General features: G+C 43.4%; 1 protein-coding gene across 1 annotated transcript in view; it reads right to left on the bottom strand.

The window, feature by feature from the left end:
- PITPNC1 (phosphatidylinositol transfer protein cytoplasmic 1) overlaps positions 1 to 21,121 on the bottom strand; it is a 195,955-nt gene that overhangs the window by 118,732 nt on the left and 56,102 nt on the right. The gene's annotated exons all lie outside the window — the stretch shown is intronic.

Genomic DNA, 21,121 nt, shown 5'->3' with positions numbered 1-21,121 from the left:
CATGGGAAATATACTCCAGCCAAGAAGCTTCGTCTATAGAGGAGAATGGGAATGTGAGACCCTCAAACTACAACACTCATAAGGCACCACAGAGGCATTTCCAAATAAAAAAAATTGATTTTGAACCAAATGTTTTTTGGCCAAAATGTTTTGACTTTTGATTTTTACCAAGAAGTTGTCATTGAAATTTTCAGCAGGAAAACCCCCCCACCATTTTCCATCCAGCTCTCTTCAGTAAGTCTCCCAACACTTCTGTGTGGTGATTAACTTGTGGTTATGGTCAGAAAAGTGATTGTGTAAAACTAGTATCTTTTTACTCAACAAGTCTGCTCCTTGTGTGTAGCCAGAATCACATTTGCTGAGTAAAATAAATTATTACTTCTTACTCCTGACAGCTTTCCAGAGCCAGCACAGCTATGGGAGAGTGTTGGATTCTATTCCAGCTCACACATGAGTAATAACTGTTAACTAAAATAGACCTAATTAAGGCCACTTTACGGCTAAATGAGAGTGTCCACACAGGGTTAAATGCAGTTTAACTAATCCACTTTTAATTCACACTTTCAGTTAATTTGGTTTAATTTTTCAGAGTGCCCCCATGTAGACAAACCCCAAGTTCCACAGGAAGAACATTTATCACTAATGATTTGGGAGCCAGATGGAACACAGTTTGACTTTTTCCAATCTGATTTGCCCAGCTAGCAAACTTAGCAAGTTTGTTATGGAAGTCATCCTGGGTCAATAGACATGGAGTTTATAAAGCCATTTTTACAGACGTGCTTTCCACAGCATAGGCTTATATGTCAAGTGGTCGTACACTGGGGAAAGGGAGGAGGACATAGTTTTAAGGGACTTGAACCAAGGTCCACAATGGCAGAGCCACCAACAGAATCCAGGATTGTTGATTGCCAGTCCCCTGCTCTAACCGTAAAGATATAAAAATAAAAAAATCAACTGTAAGAGCTTAATTTAAAAAAATATATATATATATACACATTTGCCTGACTGCTACTATGTCTATCAGTTGAGGAGAAGATTCCTTAAAAGACCTTATTTCTTTCTGATTTGAATTTTTCAAATGTATTCCTATAAAACATTCACAAAACAATTTGCAAGTGCTGTGTATCCATTTTGTTTGGAAAAATGCTCAAAATAGCATTATGGAAAACAATGTGAAAAAATATCACTTTTTTAAAGCTCAGCAAACAAAAAACAAAAATATAGTTGCAATACATTAATAGACTAAGCCACAATAATCTGAGTAACAAACAGTTTGCCTTGAGATTTTATAAGGTCAGGTGAGAATTCTGCAAAGGTTTGAAGGTGGACTTTTTTTTTCTTAAAGGGCTTTGATAGCTCTAATAAAGGGCTGCGACGAACAAAGAATTCAGTTGAAAATCCTTCAGGAGTAGGCATTTTACAAGCTGATAGCAGTTTAATAGTTTTGATCAACCTCCTTAATTTCCACACTCTAGAGCTTGTTATTTAATTAACACTAGAGTAATGCCAAAAGTCCGTGTGCCCAAGCAAGTTAAGCAAAACTGATGCAGTGACTTGGTTTTAAATTAGGAGCAGAGTTTTTCTGTGGTGCTTTAGCATTTCATGTGGACACAACATCAATAAAACAGCCAGCAACAATGCCAAATTGTGCCATATTTATAAGCCTGTAAAACATTCTCAGCTCCCTTCTCTGCTAGCAGCTGGCAACTGTAAGACAATAATATCACAGTGAAGAGCCACATGCTGTCATTGGTCCATGCATATGTCAAAGGCATGAAATGGCCTGAATTAAAATAACTTTGCATTTATTTGCCCTGATGTGATGGGCAAAATGCTGCCATCTGCTGTACAGGTGCACTAAGGGGGGAAAAGTGCTTGGGCCAGGAGTCATGATGCACAATGCCTCCCTCCCTAGTAGACCAGCCCAACAGCGGCGGGATTTCTACCTGCCACTCAAGGTGGCTAGATGCCTATGTGCATGCAAGAGCACCGTGCCTTGGGACCCTCTGATCCAACTTGCACTCTTTGGTACAATCTGTTGATTAGGGAGCCTGCTCACACCTTACCGCTCCATGCATATAGAACAGATGCAGCAGTGCGAAGCAGGTGCTAGAGGTAGGGTGACCACTTTTTCAAAAGGCAAAAGCTGGTCACATGCAGGAGCCTCGAACCTGTGGCCCTGTCCCCTGCTCTTCCTCTTCCCTGTGAGGCCCCATCTCCTGGCCAGGCCAGAAGCCAGGGGCAAGCCATGGTAAGAGCTGCCCAGGGATCCCAGGCTGCTGTGGGGAGTCCCTGACCCTCCTTCTGTCCTGGGTAGGGGCCTAGGGTACCTCAGAGCAGCCCCTTGGCCCATAGGTGCCAGAACTAGGGGTGGTTTCAAGTGGTTTCCATCATGTACAGGGTTTACAGTTTGGTTCAATGTCTCTCAGCACCCCCACTATAGAATTTGTTCCAGCAACCCTGCCCCAGCTCATGTCCTCACTCCCCGGGGCACGCCAGCCAGGGCAGGTGGAGGGTCCAGGCTCCCTGGGTGGCTTTTAGTACGGCCTGGCTCTGGCTTCTGGCCTGTGAGGGGGCGGGGCCTCAGGGGATAGAGGAGGAGTAGGGGGCAGGGCCCCACAGTGAGGGTGCAGGGGCTAAGGCTGGGAAGAGGCTGGTGCTGCCCCTGAGCCTCGGGCAGGTATGGGGTGGCGCCAAAGGGAATCAAGGACAAATGCTGTCCTGGAGTCATTCAGCCCAGAACCAGGACTTGAACTCTGCATTTTGGGACTGTCCCGCCCAATTCAGGACAGGTGGTCACTCTAGATAGAGGGTGCATGTTGCTGCTTTGTTTAAAGGAGTAGTAAAGTGTGACTCCAGTGTTCTTCCTGCTTACTTTGAACCATTATACCCTGAACCGGTTGCAGAGCTCTGTGAAATTATTCATAGCCAGTCTTCCCATTGTCCACATAGCATAGCGCTAAGGCTTCACCCTCAATCAACCTGCCCCAATGCCCAGTAAAATCCAGTAAACGTGGCCTGATTTTCAAAGTGCTAAGCAAAGATAGCTCTGACTGAGGTCAGTGGAACCTAAATAATTTGGGTACCTATATTTAGGCACCCAAGTTTGAAAATGTTGGCCTGTATCCATTACTAGGCCTATAATACAAAAAAAGAGAAGGAAATATTAGTAAAGTGCATCACAGAGCAACAAGATGTACATTAATTCATAATATATAATGAAATCAATATAAAGCAGAATACAAATACCAATCTGATAAAACCACCAGCTAAAATTAGAAGTGCCAAAGAAATAAAAATAAGTGTAATATTAGGACTTCATTCTCAAGCTCATGCGATGGGGTTGTTTGGGCTTTAGCAACAGAGATCTGCCTATGACTACACTTTCAACTTGTAAAGATCCACTAGGTGGAGCAGGCTTCGAAACATTTTCTACTACATGGAAAGAAGAGCTCTCCTACTATTATTTCAAAAACCAATCCTCACTGATTCCAGGGCTTGTTTTTTTTTTTAAAGAGGTTAAAATGCAGCTTTTAGGCTGGACTCACTGATGTGTCTGAACTCCTAGTGGGTTAGATGTCTCAGTGAGGACTTTTCCCTAAATGGGCAGATAGTATTTGCATAGTGACATAAATCTAGTCACCTAGGTAACAGGGCTTCTGTTAGCAACAGCATAATGAAGGTCAGTGTGATTCTGGTCTAAAATTAGAAGTCAGACCAAATTTTTTTAAAGTATTCTTTGTATAGGTGCATGCTTACAATAAAGGTCTTCTGTCTTCAGCAGGTGTTCTGGGTGAGCAGACTTGCACAAATGGGCCCTAAGTGAGAACTTTTACCTTGTGCTATAAAATCTTTAAAAACATATTTGGGCACTTTAGCACCACAGCAGAGAACAGAACTAAACTAGTCTTAACATAAGACCTTCCCAAAGTATTTTACCATAATGATCTGCAGAGGAAGGATGGTTTTGTGGTTAGAGACCGCACTGGGATTCTGGGGATATGAGGTGAATTTCCAGTTCTGCCACAGATTTTGTGTGATCTTGGGCAAGTCACCCTGATTATGTCTACGCTGCAATGTAAGTCTAAGGTTAGTAGAACTTGAGTTAGCAGACCCTGGGTTTGTTAATCTAGGGTCTTGAATGTCTACACTCATTTGTAACCCCAGATTAGGAATTGTTGAACCCCAGAGTTCCAGCATCTACACTGCATTATGCAGGCCTGAGTTCAACCACCCATATCCCATATCCCAGATTTCCTGGCGGCCTCCCAAAACATGGCTGCTTTAGCCCTTTGTTTGTGGTGCAGTGTGGAAAACCTGACTGTCCAGAGGACAAAGAAAGTTGACCTGTGGGATTGTGAAATATTTTTAGCGGACTTCCAGAGCATAAGTCCAGTGGGGCTGCATCTACATTACAAAGCAACGGGACTTGAACCCTGGGTCCTGACTTGACTCAGGCTCAGTCCTTCCACCCACCTGGGGTCCCAGGCCCTTGGTTCTGAGCTCTGGATTAGCACACTTTATGTGTAGACAGGAGCGGTGTTAGGTTTGAGCCTGAGTTCGAACCATGGGCTTACAGTGCAGTGTAAACATACCCTGAGGGCCTGATTCATTCCCCTTTGAAGTCATTGGGGTTCTTTCCATTGGCTTCAATGGACTTTGGATCAGGCCTTAAATCTCTCTGTGCCTTAACTCCTCATTTCTAAAGTAGTGATAATGCTTCCAACCTTTGTTTTGCCTATTTGCTGTAGCTTGTAAGCGCTTTGGAATTGGTACTGTTTCTCACTATGTATATATATAGCACCTAGCACAATTGGGCCATGATTTTAGTTGTGGCCTCTAGACGCCACTTTAATATAAATAATTAATACTAATGAAGAATAGAGCTGGGAAAATGCTGTAAACAGTTTTCTGCAAATACATGAATTAGGTGCATTTCACTGAGGTGCTTTTATTTGTGTGTTCACTTTCCATGGCCATTTGTTACTGTGTTTTGCTGGCACAGTTAACAGAAAAGTCAAAGTCTTAGGTGTGGAAACTGAACTGTAGATTGGCACACGCGAGTGTTTGCACCAAATGTTCTTGTGAGTCATTTGACTGATCACAGCTAACCAATATGACCTGAATAGCAAATGTTCAGGACTTTTAGGAGTCAATCCAAAGTTTAAAACATTTTCATAAAAATAATTGAATCCTAAATAAATCTGAGGAAACCATGATCTGCTCATAGATATCCCACCCGTGGAAACAAAGCTAAATTCATCAGCTAAATCAAATCAGATATTGGCTGAGAAATATTTGCCCATATCAAATAAACAATTAGAAGCTAGCAGTGCGAATACTCTGTAGGCAAAGGAAGCAACCATTATGGACTTAACTCAACAAGACATTAGAGCCCGTTTTATTGAAAATAGGGATAGCAAATAATTTCTGTGCCCAGTAGAAAGTCTTGGGCCCCCAGCTCACATTTATGTCTCCCTTCTATTTCCTTTCCTCTTAGCTCCATCCCTTTTACCCCTGTATGGGATTTACACTGGATGCACAACCAATTGCTTGTGCAAAAGGCCATCTGGGACTTAAAATCTGACCTCGCATATCTGCAAAAATGTAGGAAAGGGTAAATAAGAGTATCAAGTAATTAAATTCTCCACTGTGAACTACCTTTGAAGCTGAAAATCTTAAAAAAAGATTGTCTTGACTGAGGGAAAACAGCCAGATGGTTTTGGTGTCTGGATTGTAGACAGAACAAAAGTAATTAAATAAGACATGTAAATTGATAACTTTACAATACAAATGTGCTCATTTGTCATTTCTGGTAATGTTATGTTAGTAATAAGTTAATAATTATGTAACTGCCCAGGAATTTTATTGGCCAAATCCTCTCTGAGGTCAATAAGGCTGCACCAGTGTAACCAAGCACACAAATGGCATGCTCCTTTAGGACACAGAATTGGTTACATGCTGTAAGCCAGAAGCTCAGCCGACATAAACTGGCATAGCTCCCTTTTGTACTATTTTGATTTTGTACTATTTTATTCTCTCCACAATGAGTTTTTTTTTTTAAATAAGGAGATGATCCATGTCCATTTATGGTACAAAATCTCTGTAATTTCACACAGTTATCATGTACTTCCTTGGCTTTCCTGCCTACATGATATGTGGCCATAGCAGATGCAGACCCTGTCAGGAACATGAATCCTGTCTGAAAATAACAAGGTAGGCAATTGATTTGCATCACACTCATATGGAGGGCCTTTCCTGCATGACCAGGTCCAACACTGGTTCTTCAATGGGCATGTGTCTCCTTGCAGGCCAAGCAACATTCCATCTCTACATCTTTAGCTCAGAAGACACCAGGAAGGATCTCAAGTCACTTCTAATCGTCAGTCAGAAGGCCCCACCAATGATGCAGTAACACTAGGGTTGCCAACTTTTTAGTCACACAAAACCGAACACCCTAGCCCCGTCCCTTCCCTGAGGCCCCGCCCCCCACTCACTACATTCCCCCTATCTTGGTGGCTTGGTCTCCCCAACCCTAACTCACTTTCACTGGGGTGGGGCAGGGAGTTGGGGTGTGGGCTCTAACTGGGGGTGCTGGATCTGGGCTGGGGCCAGGGATGAGGGGTTTGGAGTGCAGGAGGGGGCTCCAGGCTGGGGGTGGGTGGGGCCAAGGGATTTGGCATGTGGGAGGGGGCTGTAGGTTGAGGCAGGGGGTTGGGGTGCAGGAGGGGGCGAGGGTTCTGGGGTGGGGCCAGGGACGAGGGGTTCAGGGTGTGGGAGAGGGCTCTGGGCTGGGGTGCTGGGGGGGTGAGGGCTCTGGGCTGGGGGTGCGGGTTCTGGGGTGGGGCCGGGGATGAGGGGTTTGGGGTGCAGGAGGGGGCTCTGGGTTTGGTGGGGGGGCTATGGGCTGGGGCAGGGGGTTGGGGCTCAGGGTTGGGGCATGGGCTTACCTCAGGCAGCTCCCGATCTGCGGCAAGGCTAAGGCAGGCTGCCTGCCTGTCCTGGCACCACGCTGCGCGTGCCCTGAAAGAAGCCAGCAGGTCTGGGTCCTAGGCGGGGGGGGCCAGGAGACTCCATGTCCTGCTCTCGCCTGCAGGCACTGCCCACGCCCCCCAGTTGAGTGAGGAGCCAGTGTTCAGGGTGGGGGCAGTGCATGGAGCCCCATGGTCCCCCCACTGAGGAGCCAGACCTCCTGGCCACTTCTGGGACGCAGCATGGTGCCAGCAAGGACAGGTAGGGACTAGCTTGCCTTAGCGCCGCAGCACGGCTGACCAGACTTTTAATGGCCTGGTTGGTGGTGCCAACCGGGGCTGCCAAGTTCCCTTTTCGAAAACCAGACACATGGTCACTCTAACACCAATACCTCCCTTTCTTCTAGAAGTTCAAACACAGCTTCTGCAAAGATCCCAACTCCTGTCAGCTGGGAAAGAGGCACCTAGTTGGAAACTTTTGTGCAGAAAATGTACTTTAAAAAACCCCAACAACATGCATGTTTTCCTGGGGGATTAATGATCTAAGGTACAGAGTTAGGCCTCTATCCCTAAGAGTATATCTACACTGCCATGTAAGCCAAGACTCCAAATTCAGGCTCAAGCCTACCCCCTCCCCCCCATTCTTTCTACACACAAATCATGCTAATCCAGAGTGCGGACCCAGGGTCCAAGCCTCAGTGAAGTCAGAACCCAGGGTTTAAGCTCTATTTCTTTACAGCGTAGATGCAGCCCCACTGGACTCATGCTCCGGGAGTTCATCAAAAGTATTTCACAAAGCCACAGGCCTACTTTCTGTGTCCTCTGGGTAGTCATTTGGTGGACAATCAGGTTTTCCCAAACTGCACCCTGAACAAGAGGCTAGAGCAACCACATTTGGGGAGGTTACTAGGAAATCTGGGGGTATTCAGGCCCTCATAATGCAGTGTTGGTGCTGGATCTCCAGGTTGAGGCCCAGAGCTCAGCAATTCCTACTCTGGAGTTACAAATGATTGGAGACATTCAACCCCTAGGTTAACAAACTCAGGGTCTTCATACTGAAGTTCTACTAATCCTGGGCTTACATGGCACTGTAGACATACTCTCAATGACCTGTGCCAAGTCATTTATCATTTGTGCACAGGCCAGCATCTCTTAATAAAAAAGATATACAAACACACTCAGCAAAGGGCTGAGAATCAGGAGATCTGGGTTTGATTCCTTGCTAAATGGTAGAGTCAATGAAGTCAACATGTGTGCCTCAGTTTCTCCACCTGAAAAATTGGGATAACTATCAGGGGGCTGTTATGAAGATTGGTTCATTAACATCTGTAAAGCTCTTTGAGATCCTTGGTTGGAAGGCATTAGATGAATCCCAAGTATAGTTATTAGATTATGTGAATGGCTGTTGGAGAAGCTGTACAATAATATTTAAATTGTAGTATAAATGTGATTAAAACAACAAATTTATCTTGGTACAGCAATATCTGATTTAGTCATTAACTATTATAAATAACAGAATTCCATGTACCATATATAACATGATACAATACTTGTTATACCTCACAAATTCATTTAAGAATTCTAGTACATTGCAGTCATAGACAAACTTCATTAGAATCCAAACCACACTAATAAATCCCAGCATCCTTGCCAGCCCAGGAAAGCCACCTGACTGCTTGATTGTTGCCCTGTGTTTTTTTTTTTTTTTGCCTAATTTTGGTCTCATCTACAGTCATTACACAATTCACTCTGAGAACAAAATTAGTGTTCTGAAGAGTGCTAAAGCAAATCAGCGGAGGACAGTAAAAATGGCATGTCAGACTCCACATAGGTGTGTTGTCAGAAAATGCTTCCAAGGTCTTCCCTTTGTTAATGAGTGTAAGTTCTCTCCAGAGACCAGAATCTTGTTCTAGTCTCTTGTCTCTAGCTCCTTGTGGATTACTGATTAGGGCTGCCACAAAGCCAGGTACTTTTCTCGTCCAGTTAGTTGCCGGTTCCATGAGTAAACCAGCATTTGTAACAAATACTTTTTAAAAAAAAAATTACATCAGTCCTGACAGACTCCACTGGGAGGTCTCCAGCAGCAGCATTGCACAGGATTTCACACAAGTCTAACGTTCAGACAAGACAATGATCAGCCTCATAGCATCAAGTGCAGAAAATCACTCTCATTACAGCACCTTCTATCTCTACAATAACTCAGAGGAGATGCTGTTATGAAGTCCGTTGACAGGTCTGAGCCTGGCAGGGGACTTCTGCAATAACCCACAAGACGGTCGGGGAGGAAGGAAAGTGAGGTGAGGTGACTGGTATCAGAGACACTGAAATGTCCTGGAAAGGAACTGCAGAAGTTCCCTTCTTCCCTGCGTGCTCAATAAGAAGTGGGAATTGAGGGCTGAATTTTACAAAGAGGGCAAAAAACCACCTCTGCCCAAACATGCATGCATACACCAGTGGAACCTACTGTGTGAACGCAAATGAGCATTTGCACAAATATATTGGGTAGCCACATGCCTAACTGCCCATTTGCAACTGCAAACACCGATTTTGAAGCTACCATGGGTACAGATGTAGGTTTTTTCAGGAGAAAAAAAAGCAAAACTGGTGGATGAAACATCTGACCAGAAGAGCTAGAGACAGAGGTAGAGGCAGATAAGGGAGAGCCCTCCAACCAGAAACAGCACTTCTCAGTTACAGTCGAGTGGCAAGAGCTATAGGAGCCTTTCATTACCTGGGCAAATGGCAGTGGGTGGGGGGTGTAAAGACCAAGTGGGGAGGCAGAGCAGAATAACAGACAGAAGGATCAAGTCCATTCCAGCACTAGGACAGACTCCCTCCAGATCTCCTGCTGGATTTAATAACATTCAAAAATCCAGGAAATTCAACTCATTGACTTGGGGTGGCACCTGTGACAGCTGGGATAGGGGTGGGAGTCTAAATACATTATACTGCGAGCTCCACTTCCAGCCCCTGCCAGTCCACCCTGTTTCATTGCAGTGGTGAAATAGTAGACATATCCTTGTGCTATTGACATGCTGTTTGCTGAAGTGGATGAGCTTAGTAGTAGTATTGTAGGAACTGGATACAGCAGTGTCACTGGACGGGCATGCCTCTTCAAAGGTTTCATTGAGAGACTGGGGTGTTTGTAGTAATGAGGATGACAAGATTGTACACAACGGCATTCATTTACTTACAACAGAAAATGTGTTACATCATTTCTGCACTAGAACCCTTGCATCATTGAACTCATATGCAAATGTGGGTTAGAATACAGAGCTTGATCCTGAGAGTTGCTGAGCAACTGTCACTGCCAGTGAAGCTAACAGGAGTTAAGAGGTATTCAGCCCCTCTCCAGATCCAGCCCATAAGGTGTTCAAAGATATGACATGCAGAGGTTCAGCATAAAATAATCTATCTGAAGTAATGCACATTACCATTCCCAACAGGGACACATTTTGCACAGTGGCTTTTATTTAATTGACCTAATGTAATAGAAGTTTAATACAAACAAGCAGCTTCCACTGCCAAAAACTAAATCTCTTTCTGTGAAAACAAAGATTTATAAATTATTTCACTTTCTTTTGCCAAGCAGTCTGGTCACTTGCTTTAAATTCCCTGGTGCACATTATTTCACTCAAGAGATATGAATTCTAAACCATTAAGGAGTTAATTCTGTTAGTATTACATGTTCACTATTTAAAAGCAGGAGATAGCAACATGGCCATGACATTCCCATCATTAATAAACTGAATAATGACAGGAATTGCACTTGTTACCTACAAGACATAAAATGTTTTCTACACTGGAATTTCTTCCCGAGTCTTGATTTAGTCAGGAACAGAAATGGGGTAAAATTAGAGCTACAAAACTGAACCTGTTCAAATTTCAGGCAACTTGAATTGGAATGTTAAGTTACAGATTCAAAACTTGCCGAAATGGCTTGAGTTCTCTGTAGAGAAGGGTCCAAACCCACACACGGGCTTCCAATTCCCTCAGAACTGTATCTTTTCCTCTTATCCTGAATCTGAAATAACAGCCACATTTCTCAACTGGTCTATCTTTGTATGTGATGAACCCCATTTGAGGGGTGGGGAGGAGGAGGAAAAGAGGATTCAATATCCAGATCCAGAACTGAATTCTGAGATTCAGGTCCATCCAGCAATCTGGGCCTGTTTCCGAGAAGCAGCCAAAATGTCACAAGATAGCCACTCTTGAGATATTGAAACTAGGTGCTGGAAGTTTCATCAACACAAGCAATTTTGTGAGACAGGCGCTATTTGGAGATGAATCTTGCTAGGATAGCTTGTGAATTTTGGTGCCACTGAGTCTGAACTGTAGCCCAGATTTGTTTTTGAGTTCAAACTCCAGCTGAAAAACCAGCTTGGATCAGTTCCAATACTGTCTCCTAGCCCATCAATAATATTCTCACCTTTCAAAGTTTTGTTCTTTCTTCATAGTCAGAGTACAGCTGGTACGGTATAGCCTCCTGATTTATGAGCCAGGTTCAGGTTTATTTTCTCTTGTCATCAAACACTATAAATAATGATCACATTTTGCCCTGACTCTATACTCTGTGGAAGCCTACTGATGTCTATGGGATTACCCAGGGTGTAAATAAGGAAAGGTTTTCCTTTAGTGACTTTAGTCTTGCTACGGGTTCAATCCTGAAGTCCTTACTCTAACAACACTCCTATTTAAATTAAATAATGGAATGGAGCCCCAAGTCTTTAGGGTAATTTTCAGATTCAGGAGCTAGACAACAGTCTAATGCAAAAATAAAATATCAGGGACATGCTCTTTCAACTAAGTCCTTGGTTCCTAAGCCAGGGAACTCTGGAGCTATGCTGTGCATTTCAAAGGGCTTTATTTAAGTCAGATGTGTTGACCAAGAATAAGATTGCACATTGTATGCCTGCTATATAATTAAATGTGATTGTAGTTAGTTATATTAATCAACGTAATTTCTATTTGAGGAAAAATGAACAATGGCTTGGGGAACAACTGCATTTTACTGGTGGCAGAACCAGAGTTATTGAGGTAGCTGATTGAATTTCTACCATTTATTTCTCAATTGTGAATTTTAAATGAATACCTACTTTTCAAAAACAAATCAAAGCTTGAAATGCCTACTACACCTGAGGTACCATAAAATTGGACTTATTTAAACTAAAAAAAGAAAAGAAAAATATTAGCTGTTTTATAAAGCACAGTTCAAATGTACAAAGACGACACATTTGCAACAATGAAATAGCCTGGAGTGCCTAGAAACCCTCATGTTTCAGGGCATAAGCCAACTACTGATTGAGAGGGTTGGGAAGGAACTTTCCCTTTCCAATGTTGTCCAATTCTAGATTCTTGCACCTTCCTATGAAGCACCTGCTTCTGAAAACTGGCAGAGACAGGATACTAGATGGACCATTGGCTCCATCTGGTAGTGCAATTCTTATGATCCAAATAAAGATTAAACTCAGTGTGAATCCTTACGTATATATTTGCTTTTATATAACCAGAGCAAAATACTTGGGACTTATCCCATGCTATTATAACCCACTGGTAAGCAAGTGTTTTAGGCCCCGCCCCCATGTGCTGAGCCACAGAGGATGAGTGTGATCATGGCCCCCAGCTATTTGGCTTCTTTAGCTCAAGCTTTAGCAGCTCCAGTGGTCCTTGATTCAATCCCCAGTGTGTTGGCGAAGAGAGAAGCCATCACACCATTATTTCATGCTATGCAACTAACGGCTCCAAGCAATTAGATCCCTCCTTGCAAGTAAGATCCTGATCCTGGAAAGTGCTGAGCACCCTCTAGGCCAGGGGTGGGAAAACTTTTTGGCCCGAGCGCCACATCTTGGTATGAAAATTGTATGGTGGCCCATGAATGCTCATGAAATTGGGGTTGGGGTGCAGGAGGGGTTGAAGGCTCTGGCTGGGGGTGCGGGCTCAGGGGTGGAGCCAGAAATGAGGAGTTCAGGGTGTGGGAGGGGGCTCTGGGCTGGGGCAGGGGGTTGAGGTGTGGGGGCAGGGGGAAGGCTCCAGCTGGAGGTGCGGGCTCTGGGATGAGGCTGGGGATGAGGGATTCAGGGTGTAGGAGGGTGCTCCAGGCTGGGACGAAGGGGTTCAGAGGCTGGGAGGGGGATCAGGGCTGGGACAGGGAGTTGGGGCACCGGGGAGTGAGGGCTCTGGCTGGTGATGCGGGCTCTGGGGTGGGGCCAGAAATGAGGAGTTAAGGGTATGTCCCTGCTCCGGCTCCTATGCAGAGGTGCAGCCAGGTGGCTCCGCGCGCTGCCCTGTCCGCAGGCACCGCTCCTGCAGCTCCCATTAGCCACAGTTCCGGGCCAATGGGAGCTGCGGGGTGGTGTTTGGGGTGGGAGCAGTGCGCGCAGCCCCTTGGCTGCCCCTAAGCATAGGATCCAGAGGGGGGACATGCTGCTGCTTCCAGGAGCCTTAGCATGTGTGCACGGAGTGGTCTCGGACTCCGCTCCCCGGCTGGAGCGTGGGAGCAGGGCAAGCCCCAGACTTCACTCCCCAGCAGGAGTTCAAGGGCCAGTTTAAACTGGCTGGAGGGCCGGATATGGCCCCCGCACCATAGTTTGCCCACCCCTGCTCTAGGCCTATTAGAATTAATGGTTGTTGAAGGTACTTGGCACCTCATAGGTTTAAGACTCTGACTAGATCAAATGTTTCTCGTGCAACAATTCATGCTGAAACAAGTCAATAGCTTCCAATCCTATTCTCAGGAAATGACAACTGGTGGATGTAGAAGCAAAAATCAAATGCAGCATCAAAACCGGAGCAAATGAGTCACTCACGTACTTCATTTGCAGACTGAACTAGAACCAAAGGGTGAAATCCTGTCCCAGGGAACTCCCTGGGAGTTTTGCCATTGATGTCAGCAAAGTCAGAATTTCATCCAAGGTCACAAAAAACAATTGACCTACTCCCCCCTCAATTACATCCATGCAACTACACTGACATCAATGCAGTGGGCACCCAATGGAACTGATGGAAGGCATTTGCCCCAGAGGTTTTAGATTTATGGCATGACACATGATTGAAACAAACTTTTGGTTACAAATAGCAAACAGTTCTGACTCTTATTTTAAAAGAGCAATCTTCTAAAGCTTTCTATAAACATAGAATCATAGGACTGGAAGGGACCTTGAGAGGTCTTCTAGTCCAGTCCCTTGCACTCAATGCACGACTAAGTATTATGTAGACCATCCCTGACAGGTGTTTGTCTAACCTTTTCTTAAAAATATCCAATGATGGAGATTCCAGAACCTCCCGAGGAAATTTATTCCAGTGCTTAATCACCCTGACAGTTAGGAAGTTTTTCCTAACGTCCAACCTAAACTGCCCTTGCTGCAATTTAAGCCCTTTGCTTCTTGTCCTATCCTCAGAAGTTAGGGAGAACAATTTTTCTCCCTCCTCCTTGTAACACCCTTTGAAGTACTTGAAATCTGTTAGGTCTCCCCTCAGCCTTCCCTTCTCCAACTTTTTCAATCTTCCCTCATAAGTCATGTTTTCTAGAAATTTAATCATTTTTGTTGCTCTTCTCTGGAATCTCTCCAATTTGTCCACATCCTTCCTGAAATGTGGCGCCCAGAACTGGACACAATACTCCAGTTGAGGCCTAAACAGCGCAGACTAGAGCAGAAGAATTACTTCTCATGTCTTGCTTACAACACTCCTGCTAATACATCCCAGAATGATGTTCACTTTTTTTTGAGACAGCATTACACTGTTGACTCATATTTAGCTTGTGATCCATTATGACCCCAGATCCCTTTCTGCGGTACTTCTTCCTAGGCAATGTATGTATGCAACTAATTGTTCCTTTCTAAGTGGAGAACTTTGCATTTGTCCTTATTGAATTTCATCCTATTTACTTCAGACCATTTCTCCAGATCGTTTTGAATTTTAATCCTATCCTCCAAAGCACTAGCAACCCCTCCAACCTTGGTATCATCTGGAAACTTTAAGTGTACTTTCTATGCCATTTTCTAAATCATTGATGAAGATATTGAACAGAACCAGACCCAGAACTGATCTCTGTGGGACCCCACTTGATATGCTCTTCCAGCTTGACTGTGAAGCACTGATAACTAAGGTTAAGATTTAGTCACCGGTATTCTTGATAAAAGTCATGGACATGCCCTGGGCCAATGCTCCAGGTGCCCCAAGACCGCTGCTGCTCGGGCGGTCTCCAAGGCACCCCCAGGACTGCTGCTCGGGCGCTCCCTGGAGCCAGCCACACCAGCCACTGTCCCGGCAGTCCCTGGAACCAGCTGGCCCCAGGCCTCCCGAGCTGCAGATGGTACGGCTAGTCCCGGGGACCAATGGAGCAGCTAACCCCAGGTCGTTCCAGCAGCGGCCGGTGTGGCTGGCCAGGGGGCACCCAAGCAGCTGGCCCTGAAGTCAGCCACACCAGCCACAGCAGAAGTCATGGAGGTCACAGAAAGTCAAGGAATCTGTGACTTCTGTGACCTTCAAGAAAGAATCACAGCCTTACTGATAACTACTCTCTGGGAATGGTTTTCCAACCAATTAGGGCTCTACCTTATAGTAGCTCCATCTAGGTTGGAGTTCCCTAGTTTGTTCATGAGCAGCTCATGCAAGACAGTATGAAAAACCTTACTAAAGTCAAAATATACCACATCTACCGCTCCCCACCCGCACCCCTCCATCCACAAGGCTTTTTACTCTGTGAAAGAAAGCTGTTAGATGAAACATAGTTTGACACAATTTGTTCTTGACAAATCCATGCTGACTGTTTCTTATCATCTTATTATCTTCTAGGTGTCTGCAAATTGATTGCTTAATTATTTGCTTCATTATCTTTCTAGGTACTGAAGTTAAGATGACTGGCCGGAAATTCTCCGGGTTGTCCTTATTCCACTTTTTATAGATGGGCACTAGATTTGCCCTTTCCCAATCCTCGGGAATCTCACGTGTCTTCCACGACTTTTTGCTAATGGCTCAGATATCTCCTCAGTCAGCTCCTTGCGTATTCTAGGAAGTTTTGCCTCAGATGTTTTCAAGTCATCAGGTCCTAACTTGTCTAAGTAATTTTTAATTTGTTCTTTCCCTATTTTAGCCTCTGATCCTACCACCTCATTTTCACTGGCATTCATTAAGTTAGATGTCCAATTGCTGCTAAACTTTTTGGTGAAAACAAACAAAAAAGTCATTCAGCATTTCTGCCATTTCCACATTTTCTGTTATTGTCTCCGCACCCCCTGCAATGAATAACGGGCCTACCTAGTCTTCCTATTGCGTTTAATGTGTTTGTTTTCTTGGTATCTTGTTTTCTTATTATCCTTTATGTCTCTAGCTAGTTTAATCTTGTTTTGTGCCTTGACCTTTCTAATTTTGACCCTACATACTTGTGTTATTTGTTTATATCCTTTGTAATTTGACCTAGTTTTCACTTTTTGTGGGATTCTTTTTTGAGTTTCAGATCATTGAAGATCTCCTGGGTAATAAATTTCTGGATATTCATTCAGGCAGAATCATGATGGTAAAAGCTATTTCTAAATCTTAGTTAAACTCTTACGAATAAAGCAGACAAGTCGATATCATATTCAGCTCTCTAGGTCCCAGAGTCTGCTCTTGGTTATACTGCTGTAGGTCTGGAGTAATTCCACAAAAATCCTGTCATATCCCCCTGTATCTACCTTAATAATGACTCAATGTTATATTTTATTGCAGGTAAATGTGGAGGTTTTCTGTTATTTGTATTACAATAGCACTTAGAGGCCCCAGCCAAGATCAGGGCCTCATTGTGACAGGTGCTGTACATATATATAATGAAAGACAGTCCCTTCCCTAAAGACAATCTAAATATGAGACGGATAAAAGGAACAGTTATGACTATTTTAGGGAAAGGGAACTAAGGCACATAGAGATTAAGTGACTTGCTCAGGGTCAGACAAGATGTCTGATATAGCTGAGAACTGAACCCAGAGCCTTGAAGTCTCAGTTCAGTGCTTTAACCACAAGGCCAATCTGATGGATTTTCTTATGCTCACCTCAGTTATTACTTGAAAAGAAATGGCCTTTCATTTCTACCCACTTATTTTAAATCCAACAGCACTATTATTGTTAATGGACATCTTCCCTCCATCTGTCTTCTGAAATGACAATGCCAAATGCACTATACTCATCTGAAGGTTAATACAGAGCCTCACACGTCAGCAAAGGTAATATTGGCTGATAGAGCATCTAGGCTGTGCACTCTAATCCAGGCAGTTTGTGTAGATGGTGATTCATAGCAATTAAGAATAATTTAGGAAAATGACACATGACCTCCAGCTTCTGACAGAGCTGTTTGTTTTCCTTGTTATTAACATTCCTCGATTGGACTCAACTAGTAGAGAAGAATGTACAATATATTAGTATTTAGACCATTGTGTAAAGGCAGATTTCCACTGGCTACTACTTGACCCACTTTTTGTGCCAGAACCATTTTCAACTATCTATTTCCAGGGAAAACTTCTGAACCCAAAAACCCAACAGGCAACAGAATCAAACCTTTCAGAGTAGCAGCCGTGTTAGTCTGTATTCACAAAAAGAAAAGGATCACTTGTGTTAGTCTCTAAGGTGCCACAAGCACTCCTTTTCTTTTTGAGAATCAAACTTGTCAGTAGTCTTAATAGGTATTTTACTCATCATCTCAAGGTTTTATTAAAAGACAGACACTGTTTATGAGTGGGAATACGAGTCAGCACTAGATTATCTTCTATTTGCAAGAACAGCTAGCAAATAAAACAACATTCTGAAATCAGATTCAAACATTCAAAAATCATTGCACAACTGGACTATTTTCTACCCCTGAAATATATGGCCTTGTTTGGATAGCTGTTTGCAGGAACAGAATACAATGCCTCTCACCATAACTGGGAGCTCTGAAGTCTATCTTACATTATGGGAGCTACCAGCCTGGAAGAAACAGTTATACTCCTGAAACAGATGGTTGGTTGCTAAAGCTACATAGTGGATTGGGGTGACATGAGAAGAGTGCTGCTGGAAAAACGTAAAGTGAGGATAGAGCACAGAGACGACTGATGACTAAGTGCAGAGAAGTCCTTATTAGCTGTTGGACTATTTTGGAATGGCTGTCCTCATGGCACAGGTAGGAAGAGGGGACTCCAGAAGAAAGAACACATTACCAAAATACTGTCCTCCGAAAGAAAAGGTGTTTCTACCTACACAAAACACTCAATCTTATGAAACAGCACAAGAGATTGACTCATTAAAAGGAAGATGCAGAAACACTAAATTTTCTACAAGTCTGACTTTCTCTAATTACAGATTATTAGTGAGACATGCCATGGTTAAATCCCTGAAGTTAATTATATGTAAAATCTTTTCTAGCCTTCCCTACCACAATTCCCACTTATGCTGCTTTTTTAATGAGTTCTAAGCGTATTTAAGTCTCATGCATGGTTATCTTTGGGTTGAATCCTATTAGAAAAGCAGTCTTAAGGGAAAAAAAACAAGCTAAAACATCAAGTCCACTTATCAAAGATATCATCACATCCTAATCTCTGAACAAAATCCATGCATGTTTGCAAAAGCAATTGCAGAGAAGATCCAATGGTTGAAAATTTAAAGACTTTTGTGCAAAAAAGAAACATCATTATACAGTTATTTAAAGTAGAATAAAGTCCCACCTTGCAGGCTAACATTTGTTTGTCCAATGTGCCCATCAATAATTGCAAGGTGTGTTGACAATATTAAAGTATTATACAAAAAAGGACAAAAATCAACTCTAAAATGAAAACTTACAAAAGGTCCTCAACCCACTAGCTTGGGAAAGGCCTTGCAACATATCCTGTTGGTCAAACAAATGTAGGGTTTTCAGTACCAGCTGGAGGGCACTCCTATGAGAAAACATTGTCTCCAGTCACCAAAGTTCAAACCTGGGAACTTTGTGCCAGAGCATCCCAACAGATCTCAACTGCCAGGATGGTTTCTCAAAGTAGGGCACATAACATTTGCAGTAACCAAGTTAGAGAGCACTTCTGAAAATTCATGTCTCAGTAATTTACTTATGGTCACAAGACAAATCAGAGGCAGGGTCAGAAACAGAATCTATTTCAGTGGTTCTCAAACTTTTGTATTGGTGACCCCTTTCACACAGCAAGCCTATGAATGCGACCCCCTTTATAAATTAAAAACACTTTTAAAATATTTAACACTATTGTAAATGCTGGAGGCAAAGCAGGGTTTGGGGGTGGAGGCTGACAGCTCACAACCCCCTATGTAATAACCTTGTGACCCGCTCAGGGGTCACGACCCCCAGTTTGAGAACCCCGATCTAGATTGATTTCTGAGTCCCAATCTCCGGGAAAAAGGGGCGATGAGAAGGGGCAAGGAGATGCAGTTGCAAAAGTTAGGAGCGATAAGTGTGGGAGAAATTGAGAATGGGGACGTAGCCAGAGTCCAGACTGGAGGAGGAGGCGGCACAGGAGAACCCAGAGATGACAAAAGGATTTGTGGATGTGACGCATGATGTGGAAACCAGGACTGAGGTCACTATCAATTACAGGGAGGGGGAAGGAGAGCTGCAGGGACTGGAAGATTTGTGTGAGTGAGAGCAGAGGATTTCAGAGGATCTAGTTTTTCTTCTGAAGCACAGATGATTTATAAGGATGTAGCTCCTGTTCATGCTGATGAGAGTTAGCTGTATAAATCCCTCCCACATAGACTGGCCTGTATAGAATATAATGCTTTAATCTTGGCAAATGATCGAGCAATCAGTCACAGGCTGACTTTCATTTGTGCATGCTGGAAAGGGGGGGGCTGATCATAGCGCTCCCATTTTCAACCACCTAGCCCCTGGTGTAAAGTTAAGCTTTAAGTGAGGGGGAAGGTGGTGTAAGCTTTAACTTACATGACTGGTAGGAGATCTAGAATGAATAGTTGAGATAGCAATGTCTCTTTCTGAACTCGCATAAAACAAACTGCTCAACGTAACATTTTGTGAGGAAAAAAGCATTTGGATAAACAATTTTTACATGAAGTTTTATCTCAAAGAATATTAAAATTTCAGAGTTATAAACACCTGAACCCTGAGATTTAAAGTGGAAATCCTGACATAAATGCAGGGATTCTGGCTACTGCTACAACAGCTGCAGAAATGTCACCGGCTCTGACCATGAACGAAGAATCTGACAAATTTAAGTTCTGAGTTGACTTTCAAAATGTTTCTTTTCAGTGAATTCCTGCATGCCTCTGTAATTTGTGCTGCATTACACATCTGGTGGCTTTTAGTTACATCATCAGCATTCTTTAGTATTGCCCAGATTCATGGGAATATGTTTTTTTAGCATCATGAATAAACAGTTGCAGCAGGAGTAGCTGGCTTTCACATGCTGTGAAGTTGCTTGCTTTGCCTTTCTTGAAGAAAATAAGCATTACTACATTTCATAATTCTGCTAAGGTTCCTGTGTATTCAGTCAGTGGCAACCAGAAACCAGGTTATCGAGGAGGAATGGGACCCTTCTTCAGTGTTTTCAACTTCAGATACAAGATCTTTTCTAAATATTGTAGTGGCATCTTACAGATTAAAGATCTTGGGACTGCTTATACCGAAGTCCTGCTTTTACTCTGAAGTCAATGGGAACAGCGTTGGGCCTTTGGTTAATGGGTTCAGAACCCAGGTCATTTTAATTTGCATTGCAAATTCTTAGCTGACATGAAAACATATTTTATCAGCTGTAGCTTACATCCTATTTTGATGCTACCTATTTATAAATCTATGCCGGCTGACAAGTGCTTGCAGGGTACCTTGAGTGTGCACGATCTCATGAAATTTCAAGAAGTGCTGCTGTTCATGAGCAGTATTCTGCAGTACAAATTCTCTCACTAAGTAAGCTACCTATATTTTAATAGTTTACACTGTTCTGTTTACTGCTATTTCCACATGGGAGGATAGGGATAATTTTTCAAGAGACTGTCAAAAGACTTCTACATCCACAAAATTCTAGAGACTAGAGATGAGACCACCCTATTAAGCTATTGTGACCAATTAAAACCAAGCTGTCAGTAATTCATATTGGAAATACAGAAGAATTAATATTAAAGAGAGAAGTCTAAGAATGCACGGGGCTGTCTCTGCTTTTGTCTCAGAGTTCAGGCAGGGACAG

The sequence above is a fragment of the Natator depressus genome, chromosome 14 (genome assembly GCF_965152275.1).
Source record: "Natator depressus isolate rNatDep1 chromosome 14, rNatDep2.hap1, whole genome shotgun sequence".
NCBI classification, from domain to species: Eukaryota; Metazoa; Chordata; order Testudines; family Cheloniidae; genus Natator; species Natator depressus.
This window is presented reverse-complemented; position numbering and strand designations above follow the sequence as displayed.